Genomic DNA, 20,912 nt, shown 5'->3' on the forward strand with positions numbered 1-20,912 from the left:
TTGGCCCTGAGCTAACATCTGTTGCCAATCCTCTTCTTTTTGCTTGAGAAAGATTGTTGCTGAGCTACCATCTGTGCCAGTCTCCCTCTGTTTTATGTGGGATGCCGCCACAGCGTGGCTTGATGAGTGGTGCTAGGTCTGCACCTGGGATCTGAACCTGCAAACCCCGGGCCACCAAAGCAGAGCATGCAAACTTAACCACTATGCCACTGGGCCGGCCCCTAGAAATTTTTAAAAGGAAAAGAAATAAATATAGATCTGAGATTTTCTCCCTTGCACCCCAGTGGACCATCCTGGGAAACACTGGAGAAGCAAAAGAAAATGCCATGGGTCAGTGGTCTCCTTTGAGGTGCAACTTCACTTGATATTGAAGAGAAGCTAAGCTGGCACATATTTCACACAATAAATATTTGTGGAATGAATGAATGGGTGGATGGATGAGTGAAAGGGTGGATGAGGAGATAGGTGGATAGAAGGATGGATGGGAGGAGGGAGGGAATGGGTGAATGGATGACTGGAGGAATGAATGAGTGGATGGATGAAGCAGGTGACAGGCCTTCTGTCTTCCAGCAGAGCACAGCTACTGAGGGAGCAGATGGCCTCTTTCATCTGCCAGCTCCCCTGTCTCCCTGATGGCTACTTATCTTGCTTATTGGGACATGAGGAGATTGATAAAACTGGGGATGTACGTTAGAGTCAGTGGATCTGACAGAGCTGTCCAGGGCAATAGAGACAGGGAGCACTTCTCCCTTAGGTTCTGGAGATGTCACCAGTGGTAGCAAAATGCATAAAGCAATTTCTGTGGTAGCCAGACCGTGTTGTCATTTTCTGTGAGAGGCAATTTGGGAGGACTGTTGTTTCCATCCTGCATTTTGTTCCTTTCCTTTACCCTAAGCTCCCTACAAGTGAAGCATTTACAGATGTAATTGAACATCACACAGATATTTAAAGGGAGAATTGCTTATTTCTGGTTACCCATCAGTTAACACGAGTCATTAAACTAAAGCCTGGCCGTAAAAGGATGCATGTCACAGAGCAGTGGTTTGCAAACTTTAGTATGCAGCAGAGTCACCTGGAGGCCTTGCTAGAACACAAGTTGTTGATTCAGTATGTCTGAGGGGAGACCCAAGGATTTTCCATTTTAACAAGTACCCACGTGATACAGATGCTGCTGGTCCAGGGGCCCACTTTGAGAATCACTGATATAAGGAAATGTAGACTTGCCTAGAAGGGAGATAAACTAAGAGATGATCGAAACCAAACGTTGCTGGCCTAATGAAAAAATACACTGCAATATTTCCTAACCAGTTGGTTCATTCAATTTTTTTGTTTGAGGATGTTTAACTATTTAAGCAGCTGAGAGAGGTGAGAAACGTCAGAGACACTTTAAGCTAAACTGTGGGGACCTGTCAGAGACAAGTAGAAGACCATTAAATGAGGATGGAGGTGGAAGAACCAGAGACTTAGGAAGTAATCAAGGAGCCTGTGGTCTCATAGAAGGAAAGGCATTCAAGGGGCCAGCCCAGTGGCATAGTGGTTAAATTCGCATGCTCTGCTTCAGTGGCCCCAGGTTCACGGGTTCAGATCCTGGGTGCAGACCTACACACTGTTCATCAAGCCATGCTGTGGCAGCATCCCACATACAAAATGAGGAAGACTGGCACACTTGTTAGCTTAGCAACAATCTTCCTTGAGCAAAAAGAGGAAGACTGGCGACAGATTTTAGCTCAGGGCCAATCTTCCTCATACACACAAAAAGACATTCGAGAAGAGTGACCAGTGGTGCCTTGTGTCATGGAGAGATCAGGAAGACCTGAAGAGTCCTCAGGAGGTTCCTGGTAACCACAGTGGAGCTGTGTCTATGGAGAGGTCAGGACAGAAGCCTGAGTGAAGGGTGCCGAAAACTGCATGGCAGGTGAGCACTTTTCTAGAAGTCATCCAGGAAGGACAGAAGGGCAGTTAGTCTACAACTAGAGAGGGGAGACCCTAGTCACTAGAAGAGTTTTTGTTTCTTTCTGTCTACCTTCCCCCTGCCCCTCAAAGATTAGGGAGGCACCATTCTAAGCTCAGGGTTGTCAGTCATAAATGGAGATAAAGACTTCCTGAAGCAATGACATAGTTTGATGTGGTTATATGAATCTGGTTTATAAAGTTCCACTTACATAGGTTTTTGAGACATAACTCTTACAAAGTAAATACATTTTCCAGCCCCCTAGAAAATATAGCAGTGCAGGGAATCTGAGATATTGGACTTGAGAGGAGGGGCCTAAAGAATTTAGTCTAAACCATTTATTTTACAGATGAAAACACCTGGATCCAAGGAAATTCGGTGATAAAATGCTGTGTGTGGTGGTGAAAACTCTACTACTTATCATTGTACCACTTTTAGCCATTCAATTTTTAAAAACATTAGACTCTTTAGTTTACCTACCCCGTATTAAAACAAAATGCACATATATATCTATATGAAGGCTTAAAAAAGTATACATCATTTCATGCAAAAATTCTACTTTTATGAATTTATTCCAAGGAAATAATTTTTTAAAATGTATAATAAACATATATACAAAAAACATTGCAAAGTTATTACAGTATTGAAAAGTGATAAGCAAACTGAAAAGGTCATTGATAGGTTATTGATTAAGGAAATGGCAGTGTAGCCAAGAACTGACTATGATTTAGATATTGAAAATGATGAGGTGCGTATAGAGTGGTTGACACAAACATGTTCACTCAAAGCACAGGGTGACAATGTAACTGGTGCTGGGAGCTGGTCAGGTAGTGTGGCTGCTGCTGAGTGCACACGGTCTTCCTCGCTTAAACCACAATCAGGGAGCAGACTCCTAGATTTTCATGACACCTTCTCCCCAGTCTGAGAGCAGCTGTTTTTTAAAGTGATACCTTTATATCAGGTTTCCCTCAAACATTTACCTTAGTTTTTGTAGAAACGACAATCCTCTTTTTGCATTGCCAGCTTATTGATCTACATAATATTTAATTATGTTATATAACAGTGGTAACTGTTGCAAATGGATTTGGGAACAAATGCAAAAGACTCTTGGTACGTTTTTATTTCAACAGTGGAAATGCAAGTGTGTGGGTGCATCCCAGAGGGAGGCCTGCCTGCCTGCATCCTTCAGTACACCATGGATGCCAGTAGTCATATGGTACCCAGGGAGAGTAGAGATGCAGTGAACTCAAGTGAGATGATTGAGTGAAGGGTGCTTAAGAGCACTTCTACTCTTAGTATTTAGTGAGAAAAAGCATGCCACAATGCTATAGGGAGATTCTAATTTTTGTGAAAAAAATATATAAATGGATATAAATTGAGATATTAAGAGTGATGCTTATCTTGTTCTTTATATTTTTAACTATTTTCTGAAAGTTTTGCAGTTAGTTTTATGATTGGGAAAAACAATAAAGCTCTCTCCATTTTTGAAAATTTAAATTGCAGCAAATTTAAACAAATGAAAACAAACAAGTGGGTTACTACATAAATGGTGACTTAAGAACATAATCCTATATTTCAGTAGTTTTGGGATGTACTTTGTCATCTTGGCACTTAGATATGAAAATAGGATTTCAAACCAAGTAAATGTAGAGAATTGTAGTTTTTCTGTAAATACTTGAAAGGCTACAAAGCACATTAGCATAATGGCAACTCCTTTCTGGAACAGATGTTTGGTCTGACAGAAGCAAAGCTGGGAATCCTTAGAAAGTGTAGATGAAGGGCTCTGGACCATAAGGACTCGTTTTAAATGACAATATACCTTCTGCACCTATGCACAGGAATGCTTTCTGCTTAAGCGGGTGGTCAGCCACCAGGGTTTCTAAAGTATTTCCTGACACCTGTGAAGTTGGTAAATATTTCCTGTTTTTGTTTTGTCTAGAGAAAACAGGAATTAACAACTTGGAAGTGATTATTAAACAAATGTCGTGAATGACCTCTACATAGGCAGTTCCCAGTATGAGGTTTCATTTTCTTAAAATCTATCATAACATATTTCTCTTAAGGGAAAAAAGTAATTGTCATAATAATCTGACAACTGATTGGATGGTGGAAGATAAACCTTATACCCAGGAGGAATGGTACCTATCTTAGTCATGGGATGTGTATGATGCATTTTCAGATTTAAAAATAAATCCAATTGTAAGTCTTCAAAAGTATGCAAAACTGAGAAAGTGAGCAGTTAATGTCCTATTGATGGCTCCGTGCTCACTATGCGTACTTAGCCTATGTGAAAAATATTTTTGACTATCTTAAGTACTGTGGAAGGACCCTAGAGTTTTTGAGTCAGAGGAAGCCAGGATTAACTCACTGTAATAGTCACTAGTTATTGACTTCAGGAGTGTTACTTAACCGCAATGCCCCTTAGTGTCCTCTGTATAAAGTGTGGGTAGTGGCTTATGTGCAAAGTTGTGAGGTCCTCTCCACATGTTCTTTTTATGCCATTTTATCCTATCACTGGGTTTGGCATACACCAAGCTTTCCAATAAATGGCAGATAATTAAAGTGTTATCATATAAGCCAAAACTCATTATTTTGGTATTTCAAGTGTCCATTAATTGCAGCAAGACTGAAATAATTGCAATATTTTATATGTTCTGTTAAAGATGAAAAAAATGAAGAGATTAAAGAAAATTGGCTGACTCCTTAACAAATTTGAAGATATCTGTAAAAGATAAATAGCAATGAGTGAAGTTCAATTAATAGCATTTGAAACTCTCTCACAATTCTACAAAAGAAGTGACTATTTTTAAAGAACAAATAATAGTGTTCTATTTAAATCTCCAAACAATCATTAGCATGCTCCAGAAAAAAAGAAAGGTACAATGCTTCAGGAGAATGCGAGGGAGCCCTACAGATGCGGCACACTTCCCCGTGTGCTATTTTTAGTTTTCTATTCCTGTCTTTTATTTTGGGACTTGGCCCGCTTCCTTTGTAGTTTCCCCTTAACGTGTTCATACCTTTCTTTCTGATATAATGCATTTCAGCTGCCTTTTTTTTCCATCTCTCAAAGGAAACTCAAGGAATGTTGGCCAGTTCAGAAACCCCTGCTAGTCTTGGCAGCAGCAAAGTTCCTGGTTTGAAAACAACCTTGGAAATCAGGATCACTGTTGACTTTCTAGTTATTAATGAATCAGAGCTACGGAGGGATCTGCGGCCAGAGATGAGTAGATTTCAAAAACCACTTTCATGAAATTGTTCATGGCTTATAGAAACTGGAGGAATTTGAAAATGGACTGTTTCAGTAGATTTATACAAAAGCAAAATTCAGTTTAAAAAGTAAGGAGAAAGTCCAGTAAGTCTAGTTTAGGGCTATTTCACTTTTTATTTATGAGTAGTCAGGTAGTCTGGTTGGAGAGCATTCATTCTGCACAATGTCACCGGAAACAGAGTGAGGAGATGAAAAGTTATGGTTCCTGTCTTTAAAGAGCCTGTGGAGATGGGACAAACAAAACTGAAGCACACAAGTGTGCAACTTAATCATGTGTGGTAGTTTATGATTCTCTGTTGCAAGCAAAACAAAACAAAAAAATGAACAAAACTGACTTTGGCCAATTTCGACAAAAGGGTAATTTATTTGTAGAATATGGGGTGCTTCACAAAATGAAAAAACAAAACACCTGCTCAGTCAGTTGCTTTGGAGGATGCAGGGCAGCTTGGGAGGTGCAGGTGACAGGAGCAAACTGACATTCTTGCTGGAGTGCTGCTGCTGGGACAAAGGGCTCCCATTGTTTGTTCGTATTTTAGTGGTACTCCATTGTTCTAAGCCTCTTTGAAACTCCTTTTTGGGGTATTACCCTCAGACCTTGTGGCCCATTTTAATGAATAGCTCAATTGTGACCAATATTCTTCCTTTGTAGGTGGATTGCATTTTTGGATGTAACCAAAGCCATTCAGAGCCCAGTGTGGTCAATGAGATGTTGATCTATTGGGGCAGTACTGTTTTGGCGCAAACCCAGTTGTGTAAGATAACAAGATAAGATAATAAGAAGGAGTAGGATCTGGTCAGGAAGGCGTGCCTTGGGGAACAAAGAACCTCACCCTGTGGTTGTGGGAAGTTAGGAAGTAGGAGTCTGCCCTACATCATTTGTGTTATTGGTACTTTTGGGGGAAACATGGGATGTGTTACTCTAGTGTCTTTGTGGGTTGGTTGAAGCTTCTTGATGGCTGGAACAGAGGCATGGCCAGGTTCTGATGGGACCAGCATCGGGGCAAGGGCTGTGGTGTTGGTGGCGGGAAGCAGTACCCATTTGACTGCCTCCTTTACCTCATGAAGTCAAAGGTCAGTCTCATGGTCTGACTTGATTTCTTTTCTTAAATGACTTTATTTGGTGTTAAAGACAAAAAATTATTATTCACAATTGCTTTAAGGCAAAATTGTTTTTAAAAAAAATCTAGTTATTTAACATCAATGACTTTTTGTTCTTCATCTTGAAGTATATTGTTAAAAATCTTCTTCTTTTCAATTCTACCTAAATGGCTGCAATTTATGCTCAAACAGGAAAAACATATAATATGTATACATAGCAAGAGAGAGAATGATAAAGTAAACATGATAAAATGTTAACATCTGGGGAATCCGGATAAAGCATAATATGGCAATTTTTCTCTATTCTTGAGACTTTTCTGTAAGTCTGAAATTAGATCAAAGTAAATGCTAAAAAAGTGGTCTTTGATATTTTGACTAGACTTTCCATACTGCTTCCTTTACTATCTTTTCCTTATTGTCCTTAGAAGAATTAGGTCAACACAACACCTGTTAGAAATCTTGACATGCTGCCTCTCTTAGGAAATGTGCTCAGGATGGTGACCACCTCCTTGCTTCTGAGGCCCTGAAAAGCACTACTTCTCCATCCGAGTCCACATGGGGACCACGACACCCAGAAGGAACAGGAAAGGCCAAGACTGCATCATTGAGGGACCAGAACATTTGCTTTTTGCAGGCGGAAGTGCAGCAGTGCTGGCAAGGGCCAAGTCCCGACTGACTCTGTCACCTGCAGCAAGTGAAGGCCATGATTAGAGGGAGGAGTCTATGCCCAAATGAGATGATATGTCAGGGAGGCTGAGGAGGAATTTCCCAGGGTAGGTGCAAAGTTCCTCTTAACCCTATGATCATTGTCACTTCTTGTAAAGCACCACGTCTGGTCAACATTGTCTTCATTTGTTTGTGCAATTATTTTCCAAGAAATAAAGAACTAATGGATCCAGCAATTCCACTTCTGGGTATTTATCCAAAGAAAACAAAAACACTAACTTGAAAAGATATCTACACCTCTGTGTTCATTGTAGCATTATTGACAATAGCCAAGACACGGAAGCAACCCAAGTGTCCATTGACACATGAATGGATAAAGAAAACGTGGTACAATGGACTATTATTCAGCCATAAAAAAGAAGCAAATCTTGCCATTTGTGACAATATGAATGGACCTTAGGGCGTTATGCTAAGTGAAATAAGTCAGACAGAGAAAGACAAATACCATATGATCTCACTTAAATGTGGAATCTAAAAACAAAACAAAAAACCAACTTCATAGATATAGAGAACAGCTTGGTGGTTGCCAGAGGTGGGGGGCAGGGAGTGGGCAAAATGGGTCAAGTGATCAAAAGATACAAACTTCCAGTTATAAAATAAATCTCATGTGGATGTAATGCACAGCATGGTGACTATAATTAATAATACTGTGTTGCATATTTGAAAGTTGCTAAGAGAGTAGCTCTTAAAGGTACTCAGAAGAAAAAAATTTTTGTAACTATGTCTGGTGATGGATGTTAGCTGGACTTATTGTGGTGACTGTTTTGCAATGTATGTAAGTATCAAATCATGTCATACACCTGAAACTAACATAATGTTATATGTCAATTATACCTCAATAAAAAAAGGGTCAATGAACTATGTGTATCTATTTGTTCTTATTCAAGCAAGATTAATATTCCATCTTCAGAGAAATATTCTAATTGGTAGAGAGATTATTACTATATTTACATATTTCCATCTTCATGGGGTGATGGCTGTTGTAGAGTATGTCAGGGTGGTAAATCTAAAATTCTCAAATTCAGGACGAGTGTGGATTTTGACTGATTGATGGGTGAAAACTCAGAAGGGAAAAACTGGGCCAGATGTTTTCTCCTCTTCCAGTATCTGTGTTCTTTCCCTTGTGGGCTGACTCATCTGCCCTCATTTAGTTTTCTATGTGTTTTGAAGTAGGAAGAAAAGGTATGAGAGGGAGTCGGTTTCCTGGGGAAGAATATGTGTGAGGGCACTGGGGTAAATCTTCTCAGACACATTGTTTACTAACTGACAAGGGAGCTGGAATGTGTGTGGCTTTGGGATTTCTTCTTTGGGGACATTTTATTTGTGTCTTTGGAATGACACACCTTGGGTGTGATGAAGTGAACTCCGCTCATTATGCTGTGGGAAAAGTTTTTCCCTTAATGACTCGAAAACATGGGCTTGTTATTCTGAAAAAGCAGAGTACATCCTCATTCCACACAAACAATGTGATACGCACCTGGAGTCAGGCCAAGGTTTTCTATGAATAGAACTCAGCAAAGAGTGTTAGAAACGCTTTGGATTCACATGGCAGTCCTGGATGCCTGATCCCAACAAAGGAAATGATTTACCTGCTCGTCAAAGGTGGAAATTAAGAGGATTCCCTCTTGTCCTCCTACGCATCAGTGGACCAGGGCTTCCTGGTTAGCATAACATGCTGTCCACACAACTGAGATGACATTGGCGCCTGCCATGGAGAGGCTTTTGCTTCTGAGTTGTTTTTTCAGAGTAAGATGGATTTTCAGGAGAGTACACATAAATGAAATGCCCCAGGCGCAGTCGACGGTGTCGAACCATGAAGTGCCATTTGGTCTGCCCTGCACTGGGCTCTGCAAATGCTATGCATTTGTCTAGGCTTGTTTGATTACAAGGAACAGAAATGCAATGAAAGGGGCTCAAGTTAAAAAAAAAGGGTGGGTGGGTGGCTATTTTAAGGACACAGAAATCTTATGAAGTATGGCTGGCCCTATGGGAACTGGGGAGGCGTCTGGAACAGAGACAGCTCCTCTCTCCCTCCGTGGTCAGTAATCTTGTGACTTTGTTTCTGATCTTGCTTGACTCTTTATGCCTGGTGCACTCTCCTTTCTATCAATTGGCTTCTTCTGCTTAACTATAACATTAATGATGCTAATATAATACCAGTAGTGGCTAACACTGTTTATTCTGTACAAGCCTGTTCTAAGAGCTTTACATGGATTAGCTTGTTAGTCCTCACAACAACCCTACAAGGCAGGTACAATTTTTATACCCATTTTTCAGATAAGTACACTGAGGCAGAGCGAGATAGAGTAACTTTCCCAGGATCGCATATCTAGTATGTGGCAGAGCCGGGTCTCAAACTCAGTCAGTCTGGCTCCATTTTATCTCCTCCATTTCTTTGACTTGCAGAAGACATTGCCATATTTTGGCAGTAATCCCTTCCCCAACCCTACATAATCTTTTTATTTCTAGAGCTTCATCACACTGGTTGACTACAGGACAGTCTCTGGGTATATTAGTACAAATTTTTGAAAGAAAAGTTCTGCTTGGTCACAGGCCAACTAGTTTATCTTTTTTTAAAAGATGAATCTATCATAGTTCTTTCACTATGTATTCAAATTCTTTTTTTGGTGGCAAGTTATAGAAACTCAGTATAAAATTATTTAAATAAAAAACGGACTGTATTTGTTCTCCTAACTGGGAAGCCCAGAAAGTGAGTCTTGCTAGTTTCAGGTCTGGCTGAATCCAGTGGCTACATTTATTTCATCAGGGTTCTGTCTCACTCCCCATCTTTTAGGGGCGGGGGGTCTGGGGTGGCCAATCTAATGTAGTGACTGCAGGACTTCCCCAATAGCTACAGCAGAAAAGTCCTAGGAAGAGCCCTGGGGGGATAGTCTGAATGACCAGGGTGGGGTTGGGAATGAGGATGGAAGAATCTTCCATAGGAAAGAAAGTTTCAGATACCAAAAACAGATGGAAAAGGTGATGGAATGCAGAGCAGCAGACATAATACCTGTTAATTCTAGAGGGGGCCAACTCTGTCACAACTGGCTGTACCTGGGGGTGAGATGGGGCACAGTTCACATGCTACCAAATGAATTTAGGATCTAAAGGGCTGTAGCCAGGAGGAAAAGTCTCTGATAAGACGGTATGGGTGGAGCAAATGTGGTAAAGCATGCCTAACACGGCTGGCCTTGGCATATCCAAGTAGGTAAGTTCTGGGAAGTATACTGTAGCACCTGACCTTAGGAGAAGGAAACACTTAGGTGCCAGGAGACATGAATTTGGGCCGTGCTGTGCAACTAACTAGGGGTATGACATTGGGCAAGAAACTCAATCTCCTTGGGCCACAGTTTTCTCCATCTGTAAAATAAGGGACTTGTTTAATTGATCTCTATGGACTCCTTCCAGTTTTAAAATTCTATTATTTTATCTTAAAGGTCTTGAGTTCTACTTTGTTCCTCTGAGTTATAATGATCATCTCATTACTCGAGATAATTCAGAGTAGAAAGATGAGTCCAGGGAGGATGTGCGTGTGTGCAGATAGACTCATGAGCATGCTGCAAAGTTGGCTTCCCATGTGAAGCGGTTTGAAGACAACAGAACTGTCACTTGCCCTCAAATTTCTCCCGCCATCTGGCACAGTACCTGAAACTCCAGCATTGATCCATTTTTAGGTTTTGGTCAGAGACCCGAGTTACTTCCCACTATGCTTGTTTGGCACTCCCTGAGCACACTGGCTTCAGGGCCTCCTGTTCTCTTGCCTATAATGTTCCCTCGACCCCCATCCTTTGCTGAGTTAACTCAGTCATTCTTCAAATTTCAGTTTAACTGTCCCCTTTTTAGGGAAACCTTCTCTGGATCCCTAGACTGGGCTAAATTCCTCTCTGATATGCTCTCCCAGCACCACGCAGTTTCCCTGCAGGCATCCATGACAGCTGCAGGTAGCTATCTGTTAGGCACACATTAGGCTTTTTGGTGAGCCTATAAGCTCCATGAAGATAGAAACTGTGTCTAACTGTTTTTGTTTATCACTTATCTCCAGGAAGTAGCACAGTGCGTGGCATATAGTAGAGACTCAATAAGTATTTGTTAAATTTTTAGTTTTAAGATGGCTTGCTTCATCAGGGAAAATTGTATATAGCAAGGTTTCCCTTCCGTGCATTTCTTTTCAACTTACGTTTCACAAGTGTGGTCTATGATTGGCTAAGATTAGTGACAAATGAGGGAAGAATGTCCCAGAACTCCCATCCTTTTACTTAGTCAAGAGATAGCTGATGTGATTAGGCTTTTCTTCCTTGGCATTTACCCTCTCAGTATAAACTCTTAACACCAAGCATCATGTAGGACCCAAAGATCGTCTTAAGGGACCCCACATCCAACCCTCATTTGGCAAGATATGAAAACCAACCTGCCTCTCCTGGGGAAGGCTGGATGTGTTTCTGTGTTAGCTAGTGTTCCACGATCAAAGTAGAGCCTGGTTGTTGCTAATAGTGGCAATGTGGGGCAGAGCAGAGCTATCTTTTAATCCACATATCTTTTCACTAAGCAAAGAAGAATTGTAACCTCTGTGGATCCTTGACACTTGGGCTGTGCCATCTAAAGAACAGCCACAAAAGCAGAATAGTATGGTGACATTTGGATTTGTCTCACTTCCTTCCATTGTCCTCAGGATCCTGGAGGACATCAGGTCTGATTCTATGGTGCTGACAATTCTGCGAGAGAGTCATGGCTCTGGGAGGCAAGGAGGGTGCTAATGTGGAGAGCATTGACCGGCAGCGCTGGAGGGCCATCCAAAGCTAAAAAGGTGAAGACAGTTGTGCAGGTCTGGGGTGGAAACTCCAGCATGCTGCCCAGAGACTCCTTCAGGAATGAAAGACTTACTCACCCTTTTGCTAGGAGTGCTGCCCTCAGCTCTCAGCTTCCTGCCAGGATTGTCTCTGCTAAAGAGAGTCTTTCTAGGGGGCTACCTGAATCCATAGATGAACCAACGTGGGGATGTAAAGGCCCAGTCCCCTTGCCCTAACTTGGTACAGCTCTGAACCGTCTTCCCAGATTCAAAACTCCCGGCAAGGTCCTCTGAGGTTTCCCTGGAGACTGCATCACAGCTCAGCTTCTCTTTCTGTCCAATCCTGTTTCTTTCCCCTCTATTCCTCTCCCCTCCGAGCCCTTCTGCAGGTGTTGCTCCAAGAGTGTTCCCTAATAAACCACCTGCACACGTTCATCTCCATCTCAGAGTTGGCTTTCCGGGGAACAAAACCTGTGACAAGGACCCAGCCTAGAAAGCCAGTGCGGGTTTCCACACAGCCCAGGTTTGCTCACCAAATTGTAGCCAATGGGGCTGCAACAGCTGCCTTTTGGTGATCATTTGCCCTCAGTGGGTGCCTTTTTTGCAATTCCTCTGCCTGGGGGGCGGGGGGGGGGTGCCTTTGTGTAATTCATCAGCTGGGAGGAACCACCTTTGTAATTTATCTGCCTGGTGGGTCTTCTTTTGCAATTCACATTAAACCACCAGAAAGTGTCTTTTGTCGACCCAAGCTCCATATCACCAGGGCGCAGGCCTATTACTTAAGTTTGGATAAACTATAAAAAAGACAAAACTATTTCTGGGAAAAAAAATCAAGAAGGAAGTGAAATATAGTGTCTTGAATTTGAGGAAAAAAATAAACTAAAAGGAAATTCCATAGGTAGGTCATCAGAGCTCAGGTCCTTGGGATTTTTATTAATCTGAAGGAGGAAAATGCCAAACGGAAATCGCTCTTCAGATTTAAAGGCAACTCCTGAGGTGGCAGGAAAATGGCTGAGGAGTCCATTGCTGTTTGCTATTTAGGCACAATCAAAAAATATTTTTTCAGTGTCGTGTGGCATCTCCTGGGTATTGCGATAGCTCACCACTATACCCATGGGCTCTTGGCGAACAATAGACAGGAACCAGAGAAAAGGCACCACAATTCCATCAGGACTACTTAAATTTAATTTTAGGCCAAGTAAAAGAAACTGTAGATGGAACATCCAAAGTGTCCAAAAAGTAAAAATAGAAAAATTCCTTTGTACAGAAGACTTGGGAAAGTGAGATAGGTCTGCAGATTTGCCCTGAATTGTTATTTATATGTGTCACCACCCTGACCAGAATGTAAGCTCCTTAAAGATAGGGGAGGGGGTGTGGGAGGTGTGGGGGGTCATTTTGTATCCTTGATAAACCTGGTCCAATAATTCACACATGTTCGAAGAGCAATAGGTGCTTAGTTATGAATGAATCTGGCCTCTACTGATCAACCTTGGTCTTTTCACAAGATGCCTTTGCACTGATTTATTCATTCAATAAATTTACCAACTGCCTTCTATGGATCAAAAGGGAGCTCACAGTTCAGGAGAAAGACACGCTATTATACAGAGAGGACAATACAGTGGGCTAAGCTCTGAAGTGAGGTGTATCCAGAGACCAGGGAAGCATCTCAGAGAAGGTGAGCAGACATTTGTAGGGACTTGGTCAGGAACAATGTAGATGAAGGAAGTTTGAGGCAGAGGGAACAGCATATGCAAAGGCATGGAGATTTGTGAGATCACGGCACATATGGGAATTTGAAATCATTCTGTAGGACTGATGGGTCTATGGGATGGAGCAATTTAAGATGAAGTTGTAGAAGCAGGCTCAAGAGAGACTGTGCAATGTCTTCAGTGCTATGTCCAACAGGTTGATTTTCTCCTACAGCAAACAAGTAGAAGCTGTATGTGGTTCTGTGCCCAATTCTATGCACGTCTGTACGATGATGAATTCAATTGTATATGTGTACACTAGTGTAATGGACACAGAACAACAGGTGAAGAAGTGTTCTTGTAGCTTTGCTGAGGTAGATAGAGTCCAGGAATGAAACAGGGATGATGATGAGTAGTAGGGACAGTAAATCTGAGTTGTCGGGATATTTAGTATGCGATGGAATGACCTCATATCCAAAGCTGGATAAACACAACTGAATAATACCCTTACATGCAGAGAGAATTTTCAGTCCTCAAATGTCTTCTAAATATAACACCTTTTGGACCCTTACACAAGGCTGTGAGATGGGCAGGGGCAGAGATATCCCAGACTCCCCACTGTGGAGTTAGATGGCATATCTAAAATCGCACAGCGATTTGTGGCAGATACCTTCTTTCTGTAAATTTATGATTGCCAGAAGTGATCCATGTACTGGGGAGACGGAACTCCTCAGGTGGGCCTTTCCGCACGATGAGTTAACTAACTCTGTGGAAAGGTGGCCCTGGGCTAGCAGACCGACTGTGGAACAAACTCAAACTGGAGATACGTCAGGGTGCCATGCCTGACATTCAGAGCGTTGACGCGTGTGGCTTGAGGGAGCCTCATGACTGCAGGTGTGCCTGTTACTGATACCCTAGTTAATCATCTGCATCCCATGTTAAATTTTACTGGATCTGGGCAAAGCAGCACAGAGTCTTCTTAGCGAGACTCCAGAATAGGCAGAAGGAGAGTATGTAGCTAGTCATAGTAAAGAAAACAGCAATCCTGGGGAAGAATACGATTCTTCATGAAAAAGGAAGCAGGTGCCGTTGGCTCCAAATTCTGCTGTCAGATTTAGAGTTTGTTTGTTTGTTTTAGTACTTTGCACAAATGTGAAAGTAAGCAAAGCAAAAAAATCCAGAAAGTAAAAATTTTAAATATGTTTGGGATCAAATATCGGGATAAATAAAAACTTTTCCTATTACTTATGAGTGCTTTTTATTTTGTTTTTTCAAATGGAGTATTTGCCAAAGGAAGGATTGTACTTTAAGAAGTTTGGCCAAAAGATCCATAAACATATTTCAAATTTCCTATCCTACAACTTAAATGGAGAATCTTGGCCTATATTTTAGAGGCTCTTCAAACCAGCCATTAACTTTACACTTACTGTGATCAGTATTTAGTTCATAAAGAGTGTATTGCCAGGATAGTTTTCTAATTTTACGTTGGATGTTTGTTCTTTCAAAAACAGAACATAGTTATAACTTAATAGTGAAGAACGAAAATGACCGTAAAACCACATTGCCACCAACATTTTTAAAATGTCTCCAAAGATAACAAAAGCTCTAACAGAAGAAAGAAAAACACATTGAAAAATGTAAATTACAAAGTTATCTTTTGCAACTTAAAATGAGTTCCCATTTCATAGTTTTTTTAAATAGAGCTAAGATTTAAAAGGAATACGTTACTTAAAAAATTTCTTTCTTCTTGTTCTTGAATGTGAAAGTAATAAAAGACTTCTGTCAAAATGGCTCGATAAGTCATGTTTGAGTAATCCCTCCTGTGCCAAACACACATACAGTCACACATTGCTCAACAGTGGAGACACGTTCTGAGAAATGCGTCGTAAGGTGATTTCATTGTTGTGCGAACATCACAGAGTGTACTTGCACAAACCTAGATGGTATAGCCTGCTACACACCTAGGCTACGGTACTGATCTTATGGGACCATCACTGTATATGTGGTTGGTCATTGACCAAAATGTTGTGATGTGGTGCATGTGTTGAGAAAATAAAAAAGACGTAGCCAGACTAAAAAACAAGATAAATATCCTCATGAACAATCCTCATGAAATGGAAGACACTGGAACGTGGTAAGCAGGGCTAAAGCCACTAGCCTGCTGAGCTCTGGGCTGGAGCTGGAGGTTTAGCTTCTGCAAGGATAGTGGGGACAAGCATTTTGAAAGACAGAGGACAAGAACCAGACTCACTTGAAGTGAAAGGATAGGGTGGGCTTTCACAGATGTGAAAGGAGGTGGAAGCCTCTGCGGGGGGCTATGGTTCAAGGAAGCTTCTGAACTAGGAAAACCTGCCACCGTACGCCTAGAAACGAAGATACCCTTTGACTGGGTAGATGGATCTGCAGTCTCTCTCCAAAACCATCCCTGTGCAAGCTCTCTGACCTGTTAGGCTCTGTACAGGGCCAGTGGCACCTGATGGAGTCAACTCAAAACCGCTAAATAGGGAAGGGAGCGTGGAGGAGGAACAGCGAAAAACCTCACAAAAACAAAATCCTAAAGCTTTCCACTCAAAAATACACCTGCACGTCAGACTTCCAAAATCCACCCAAGGAAGTCATCCAATAAGATCAACAATTGGAACATACATTTTCTAAAAATAAAATTAACTTTATAAAACCTGAGGACTCTAAACAGACATTTAAATTTTTACGCAGAAATATGTACATGCATGAAAATAGAACAGAAAAAAATGTGTTAAGAATAGTTGGTTATGAAAGAGGATCAGTTAGAAAACTTGGAAATATAAAATTTAATTATTAAATAAAATATTCAGTAAATGAAGTAAAGCCTGGACTGGCTACAGAGATAGAATTATGAATTAGTAGAAGGTACTGAGCAATTCAGCCAAATGAAACACAAGGAAACACACAAAAACCTCAACGAGCAGTGAAGAGCCCACTTTGAAGGTTCTCAGCCTCTCCTTCCTTGGCATCCCAGAAGGAGAGCTCCAGGCGAATCACAGAGAATCAGTAAATGAAGAGTCAAATGCTGAATAGAAAAAGAACTGGAGTTCTCATATTGAAAATGTACTCCAAAGGGTCAAAACAAAAATAAATAAATCCACACTGAGATTCATTATAGTGATACTGCAGAACATTAGGAATAAAGAGAAAATAATTTAAAGTTTCCAGAGTGAAAAGACAGATTACTCTCAAAAGAATAGCTGTCTGGCGGCAGATTTCCTATTGGCAATGATAGATGCCACCAGAAACTGGGATAATATTTTCAGTGTTCTAGGAAAAATGCTTATCAACAAGACTTTTTGTAGCCAAATAAACTCTCTTTCAAGGACAAGGGCAAAATAATGGCATTTTCTGACATACAAGACTAAAAGAGTGAACCATCCATAGGTCCTCAGTGGAAGAATTGCTATTGTATTTATTTCAGCAAGAGGAAAAGTGAACCCAAAGAAAACACAAAGAATTAAAGACATAACTGTGAACAGAGAGATCAATTTTTTAAAAGTTGGTAAACTGGATTAAAAATTGACACGAAAATGATCATTTTGTGTGTGTGTCTGTGTGCACATGCATTTAAAAAAGGTAAAACTAAATTTTGACATTACAAATAGGAGACAATGTTGAAAAGGTAGTTAAAGCACGTTCAGATCTTTCATTTGTTCAGAAGAGGATAGAATAACTTCAGACTTAGTAGGAAAAATTCAATTACTTTTAAAAACATGCATATTTAAGAGTAATCACAAAAAATAAAAATATAGCCATTAACTTTGAAACTGACTAAGTAAAAAAGAGAATGAGTAAAGGAAACTTAACCATCCTTTTAAAAAAGTTGTTTCTGCCTTCTGTTGAATTTATGAGTAGAAAAATTTTAAAAAGATAATGGAAGAAATAAATTCAAATATATCCATAATTTTGATAAATGTAAGTGGATTTCCTCTTTGTCCATTAAAAAAATAGAGTTTATTAGATTGGATGAAAAAAAGCCAAATCCCATAGCTTGCAAAAGTCATACTTTAAAACAAAATGGTATAAAAAGAGAAAGTAAAGGAATGGAAAAAAGGTATCTTAGGCAACTATGGAAATTAATACTTACATATTCATATACTTTAGGATTATTTTAAAACTTTAATGTGACAATGAAAGTACCTCTGTAATCCTCTCTCTCCACACCACCTATGATAGTCTTACGTATAAAATAATACAGTTTTTGATTCACCAAAAAACCACAAATATCATACCTTGCATCATACCACGCGAGAATGAAGATGCAGTTTATTCACATTGTCTCTGAACTATTCAGCTTTTAATGGACTGTTACCTAATGACTTCAATTTTGAGTGATCAGTTGACAGCAGCAGTACTGGGTTCTGAGCACCTGTCAGTGACCACCACAAATCCATTCATGGAGGAGAACATCATACATGTGAAATCTTAACACTAAGGAAGACAAAGTTCTTATCCTAAAAACAAATAGTTATTGGGTATTGTGTTTTGCCTTACAATAGATGTCTCCCCATAAGCACAGCCTGAGATAAAGTCTTGCATGTATTCTCAGGGAGTAGGAGAGACGCGGAGAGAAGAAAACAATATAAGCAAACAGAAAAACACAATTTAGGAGGAGAATGGAGGATTCAAACTGGGGCAAGGGAAGGAAGGTAATCAGCATGGATAGATATTACCAAAATTAAATTAAATCATTTCCGAACATTCAGTTTCTCTTGGTTGATTCTAGCATTTGATCACCTGAAGAAAGGGTTGGATTGAGATAATGTGTCACCATTCAAAACGTAGGGCCCTCATTGTTCAGAGATAGTGCAAATCACCCCTGGGAGGCTGGCTTTCTCCTGCCCAGTCCATTCAGCCTTGCCTTTCATTTAGCTCAGGCCCTCACCTCTGGTCAAATGAGCTGTGGCAAGAGTAGATGGTTTGGTTTCACTCAGTGGCAGTGGTAAAACTTGTAGCAACTTGGGCAGAAAAATGCCATTTGGAGCCTCTTTACCTAAAAGAGAGCATGTAACTGACAGGCATGTATAGGCTTTGTGATGTTTCTAGTAAACTGTGGCTTCTCTCTCAAGTTCTTGCCATGGCCAGAGCACAGCCTGCACTGGAGGGTTGCCCCCGGTAGCCCTGGAGTAAGCCTGACTAGGATGACAGAGTGGCAAGAGGTAGTAAATAGGAGTGATGATGTAGAACAGAATATTACTGTTGCAACATCTGACACCAGAGTTTCCCTTAAGGGAAGGATCAATCAGTGCAAAAAGATGGGATCCCCATGGCCTGGAAATGCTGATAGCTTTAGGGCAGAGAGAAGACTTCCTCTGCATGAAGAAGGAAAGGAATTTATTTGTTTCGCTAGGCGGGGAGAGAGAGGTTTATTTAACGTCAGTTCAGTGATACTGGGCTACTTCTCCAACTGTCAACAAAGCCTGCTACCTCCCATTTTGGAAATGGAGACGTTAGTAAGTTGATCTAAGCGATTGAAATTGTATTCCATTTCTCAGATTGGACAGGATTGGAGAGATGAGAGAACAGAAGGAAGAGAGGAGCCAATAAGATGGAGAGAGGCTGAGAACAGGTAAGGTGAAGGTGCATGAAGCTCAAATTCACGGGTGGGTTAGCTGGGGGACATTTCAAGGACAGTGATGGCTATGATTTAATTGGCAATTATTTGAGCTGCTTCATTGTAAATCACCTCTAAACAAACCCAAAATCTTCTGGAAAGTCTACCATGCTCTCAGATCCCTAGGATGAGTGAAGCTCTATGACTGGGTTAATCCAGTAAAACTAGAATCAGTATCCAAAAAAGCAGAGGAGACCATAAAAACATAAGCCGTCTGTCTACAAAATCGAAACTATCTTGAGGATGGTTTTAGAATGCTACAAGCTGGGAAATTTAGAGGTTCTAGTCACCTCCCTAACCTTGGTAACCTGAAGCCCTGGAGAACTCCTCTTCTGCTTTTGAGAAATGAAGCAAAAACCCTGTGTATTTAAGACTCATGCCACTCAACTATGGCACCATTTCTCCCTCCTACTGGTCACCTACCAGCGTCCGGTTCTCTTCCCCTTGAGCGTTGATGACTTGGGCTCTTGGCTCATAGGCTTACATGAAATTGTCCTCCTGGGCCACTTCACAGCCATGTGAATAAGCCATCCAACATCAGGGCCTCTCAGCTCCACCACATCCCCATCTACAATGCCTTCTCTTTACCCAATAAATCCACAGTCTACTTCAGACCATAAGCGCTCATAACTGCTCTACTTTCAAAATCACTAATTCAGACCTCCTGCTCTCGGACTAGGCCACCCTCCTTTCAATCTGTTTGTCCAGTTACTCACACCATCAACATTCGCAGGAGAACTTCAGCCTCAAATACGTCAGCCTTTCCATGCCTCTACTTCCTTTCATCTTCATCTGGGATTTCGTGGTACTTCAGCTGAAAGGAAAACAAAAAAACTCATGCCAATTCCCCAGATTGGACCTCTGACTTTTTGCTTCACTCATCTGACAAAACCCTGAAACAGGAAAAGCCCAACTGCTCCCTCAGACCATCACTTGAGGAATCACTGCTACTTGAGATCTTTAAGTACATAGACTTAGGTATTCATTTTACTGATACAGTGTTCAGAATAGATTCAATTGTGTGGTCTATAGTAGATGTGTAAATATCCCAGCATATATCACTCATTAATTACATGCAAACTGATCTTTTTCTCTCTCTTCCCAAGCTGGGTGTCTCTTATATTTTCCATCACTTTTTTCTTACTTCTCTTTCTCCCTCACTCTCCACATCAAATTAATTGTCAAGATTTGTTGATTCTAAGTCTAAAATCACTCTCAACTTTATGCTTTCCTTCCTTCCCACTGCTACCGTCATGGTTGAGTTTCCACATCTTTGATATGGGCAATGGAAATAGCTCCAACTGGTTTTACTGCCTCTGATCTCTAGTCCATCCATTTGTTCTTTATTTTTACAAAACGTGTATCAGATGATGTTATTTCTACTGTTAATGACTGCAAGGTCATTCTGCAAGGACTCACCAGTATGTAAAGAATTCTTAGCAAAGCTTTTAAAGTCTTCTTCCTTTGGTCCCAAAAAACCTTTCCAGACTGACCTCCTACCTCTCTTCCTCATATATTTTTCACTCTGGCCTCAACAAATGATTTTGTCTTCTTGGAATACACACTGTGCTTTGCCACCTCCTTGTCACTGCTTACATTGTTTTCTTGATAATGAAGTCTCCTGTCTTATATCCTCTCATCTGTTATTACCCTACTTAACCTTCAAAACATATATATGTCTATATGTCTAGATATACACATGCTCATATATATTTATTGCATAAACTTATACATATAGATATGCATGTGCACTC

This window comes from Equus asinus, chromosome 10 (assembly GCF_041296235.1).
Source record: "Equus asinus isolate D_3611 breed Donkey chromosome 10, EquAss-T2T_v2, whole genome shotgun sequence".
In the NCBI taxonomy this organism is placed as follows: domain Eukaryota; kingdom Metazoa; phylum Chordata; class Mammalia; order Perissodactyla; family Equidae; genus Equus; species Equus asinus.